We start from the raw sequence: 4,395 nt of genomic DNA on the forward strand, positions 1-4,395 counted from the left end.
ATTGCCTGTGGGTCTCACCACACCCCCGCCGGCACAAGCACCGCAGCCGGTTGCTCATCGCAACCCGCTGTCGTTGGTGTGGTGCCACTGCTGCAAATCACATAGAGTGATCCGTAGCGTCTCAACCACAATCCTCAACCCTGGCAGAGTCTTCTACAAATGCCCGAATCATGGGGTAATAATATGTTTAAGTGTTGTTCTGCTGCTTTCAGTTGCTCATTTTTTAAAAAGTTTCATTGATGATCTTCCAATTTGACTCATGCAGAAAAGGGAAGATTCGTGTGATTTGTATTTCTGGGAAGTTGCTGATGTGGGGGAATGCAACTATGCTGATTATTGTGTTAGCCGAGGAATCCCAATACCAGCAGGTTGGGGTGTTGGACAAGTAACTGATGGAACGGCAGAAGAGGAAGATGCAGAGCAGAAGGTTAAAGATGTAGTTCCTCTGATCATGGCCAAGCAACAGCTGCTGAACGGCCTTGACAGCAATGAGGAGATGAAAGAGCTTGTGAAGATAATGGGCAAAATCGATGTGCTCTGTAGGATGATTGTCTCTTTATTTGCAATGTATGTAGCACTCGTGATGTATTTAGTGGCTATGCCATGAGCACTTTGCTGAAACTAGTAATGAATGAAACCTATGTAGCAGGCTGGGTGTAGTGATGTGAACATCTAATGATTTCTATTAACAGAAATCGGGGGGTATCCCCTTTTGCTCATAAATAAATAAATAGCATAGGCCCTTTTTGTAATAAATAAATAAATTAGCACAGGCCCTGTCGGGTCAGCTTTGTTCCCATTCGAAGACTTCGAGCAAATTGTAGTCCAACAACAAACTATGTTATCAAATTCAAGTTTCACAGCCAAATATGAGTACAACTAAACAACAATGTCATCATGTTTTAGCCATCATACAATCACCAAACACAAATGAACATACATAACAAGTGATGTTCTCTCAGCAAAATACTAAACAACATGTTCATCAGGTTTCAGTTGTCATAGCAAACACAATTTCACATAGTAGATAAAAAATGTCTTCTAACAGGAAAATACAACAAAAGCAATCTAATCATCATCCGCGGCAGCAGCGTCACCATTTTGCCATGTGTACCAGTCTGAATCATAATTCCCTAGAGTGTCGTCTTCTTCTTCATCCTCAATGTCCTCGAATGTTGGCTTCTTCTTGATCAACTCTTTTATGTCCACGGCATGACAGGCAATCTTTTCGCCGGCGTCATTGACCTGATGGTTCTCAAAGATATTAGGAACATCTGTGGAATCTTATACATCAGGAGCAGTGTATGCATCGTCTTGTCGTGTAACTTCATTAAACGAATTGCTCTGCTCAAACCTTTGCAATACTCTCCAGTCATTGCTACGTGCAAATGTGTCTTCCAAGAAAAATATCTGTGTTGCTTGATTTGCCAAAATAAAAGGCTCGTTGGTCTGGTACGCCACCTTGACATTGATGGATTTTAAATAATCATCAGCTCTGGGTTTTGCGATCCTAGAAAACAGGTTATACCAACGACAGCACAACAGAACCACACACTGATGATCCTCGAAACTAGAGATATACTGCAACTGAATAATGTCTGTTATGTTAGCATACATTTCAGTTGTCTCTCTATCGTATGTATCCATGCTCATGCCGGCACTGTTTTATGTCTTCCTGCCTTCGTCGCGTGCAAGGGTGTTGTAGCGCACATCTCCAACAACGCAGGATTCATAATGTCTTAACCGAGTATCAGGACCCATTGCTAGTGCGTAAAGGGCATCATCAACTGCCTGCCCATCTGTCGGCGTCCTGGGAACGGGGGTCCCCAGACTTGCCTGCCTGCGGCCCGCGGCGTGGCTAAGCATGCTGGTCGTACGACCCATCTTCACCAACAAAGCATCCAAGACCCTCGCAAGGGTCCAAGTCTCGCGAGGCGGACGACGCAAGACCTCCTCTAGAGTGGCCTAGCCAGGCAGGCTCATGAGGAGTGGAGAATCAAGGCGGGGCAAACCTCATGAGACCCACACGACGTGAGCCATGACACACGACACCAGGAGGGCGCCAGCATACACAGCGTCCTTGTTTCCTCTTTGGTGCTTAGGAGGCCAGCGCAGGAGAAGAGTACCGAGGCATCAGGCAAAGGTTGCTATATTTGTGCAACAAGACCAAGACTAGGAGGACGGCAAGACGGAGGTCATCGTGGAGCCCAAGACGGCGTCACCACCAGAGCTTTTGGCAGGCGAAGACCACTTTTGTCAGGATAGCTTGTACTAGCCGTCCTCCTTCAAATTGGCCCGCCATTGTTGGCTCGCTTCCCGCTCGATATTTGGGAAGAGGACCAGGGCCTATATAAGTAGAGCTAGCCACCACAAAGAGAGGGGGAGAGAGATGGGTCATTCAGACCACCCACACACACACACACAAGCTCACCGAGCTCAAGAACACCTCAACCTCAGGAGGCTGTTCTTCCCTTGTACTGTTCATCATTAGCCCTAGAGGCAATCCACCACCACCACAATGGAGTAGGGTATTACACCACAACGGTGGCCCGAACCAGTATAAACCTCGTGTGTTTCTGTGTTGCGAGTTCATCGAGTTCATCCGCGAGATCTTAGTGAGCTAGGGCGTAGATCGGTGGAAGGAAAAGACTTCACGCGCACCCTAGTGTTCGAACCTTAAGGGTTTGCCGGAACCCCACATCTGACATTTGGCGCGCCAGGTAGGGGTGCGCCGTAGCTTCCCTTCCATCAGTTCGTCCCTCCATCGTCTCCATGGCGGACGCACGCCGTGCTCGAGCTGAGCGTCGGGCTTCCCTCACCGCCCGCATCGCTCAGATGGCTCCCGTCGGTGGGCCACATCGTCGTTCTCTGTCCCCCGCCGCCAACGCTACCACCGGCCCGGCGGGGAACGAGCAGCAGGCGTCCTCGCTGCATCCTTCGATGCGGTAGGACGGCCGCACCGCCACTCCATCGTTGACCCCTGCCGGTTCTTCGTCTCACACGCACCGCGCTCCCATGGAGGCACGGGCTGTGCTCCTCGCAGCGAACGAGCTCCTGCGCTACCGCCCCATCGACGACCTCTACGACGACTGGCTCGAACGCGTCGTCGAGCTCATCCACGCCGCGGGGGGCTCTCCGGCGCCGTCCCACTCTCTGCCTCCCCCTCAACCAGCCGCGGGCGACGGGGCTCATGGCGCACCTCCACCACCTCAGCCCCAAGACGTCGCCTGGGCACCAAGGCGCATGGCTCCGCAACGTGATCCGCCACGCCCGGCGCCCGCACGTGAAGAGAGAAGCTACCAAGAAATTCCACGGCCACGAGAAGCTGCACCTGCGCTCCCCGCGCCACCTCGTCAAGACCGCGCACCGCCCGCAACGGTGCAGCGCGGACCCCGTCAAGACCAAGCTCCACCTCCAAAGTGGTCCCGGCAACCACGGCTGGCTGCCGCGCCTTCACCCCCAAGCTGCGTAGCGTCACCTGGCCGGGCAAGTTCAAGCCGGATCTGCCTCCTTGCTATGATGGTACCACCGACCCCGCGGAGTTCCTGCAGCTCTATGAGTTGAGCATCGAAGCGGCCAGCGGTGACGAAAAGGTCATGGCGAGCTAGTTTCCCATGGCTCTCAAGGATGGAGCTCGCTCCTAGCTCCTGAACCTGCAGCACGGCTCGATCTCCTCCTGGGACGAGATGCGCGCCCGCTTCGTTGCCAACTTCCAGGGCACTCGCGACTGCCCACCGGCCGCGGGTGACCTACGCCACATCAGGCAGCAGCCAGGAGAGACCCTCCAGAAGTACCTCCAGCGCTTCAACAACACCCGCCTCAAGATCCCCAAGGTCACAGACGAGGCCATCATCTCCGCGTTCTCCGATGGCGTCCGTGACGTCAAGATGAAGGAAGAGCTCGCCATCCACTTGGAGCTCTGCACATCTCATGAGCTGTTCAACCTGGCGACCAGGTGCACAAGAGCTGAGGAGGAGCGCCTCTCTCTCCTTGAGCCGCCAGCCGTGGGTGCGGAGGAGAAGAAGGCCAAGGCCAAGGACATGAAGCGCAAGGAGGTAGGTGTGCTCGCAGCGGAGCCCGACATCAAGTGGGGCAGAGATCAGCCTGAGTCATTCAAGAATGACCGACTGTTCTGCGCCTTCCACAACCTGAACACCCACAACACTAGCGATTGTCAAGAGCTCAGAGCCATACGAGAAGGACACTACGGTCGACGCCTCGAGTGCAGCAACCGGGGCTACGGCCGCAGAGGAGGACGTGGAGGCGGATGCTGGGACGACCGTGGCCCGCGTTAGGAGTGGCGCAACCGGCCTTGTGAGGACCGCTGGCAGACCAGCCTCGTGAGGGCGCCTGGAAGGACCTGCCTCGTGAGGATCGCCCCCAGGGCAACGCCAG

The sequence above is a fragment of the Triticum aestivum genome, chromosome 4A (assembly GCF_018294505.1).
Source record: "Triticum aestivum cultivar Chinese Spring chromosome 4A, IWGSC CS RefSeq v2.1, whole genome shotgun sequence".
Classification (NCBI taxonomy): domain Eukaryota; kingdom Viridiplantae; phylum Streptophyta; class Magnoliopsida; order Poales; family Poaceae; genus Triticum; species Triticum aestivum.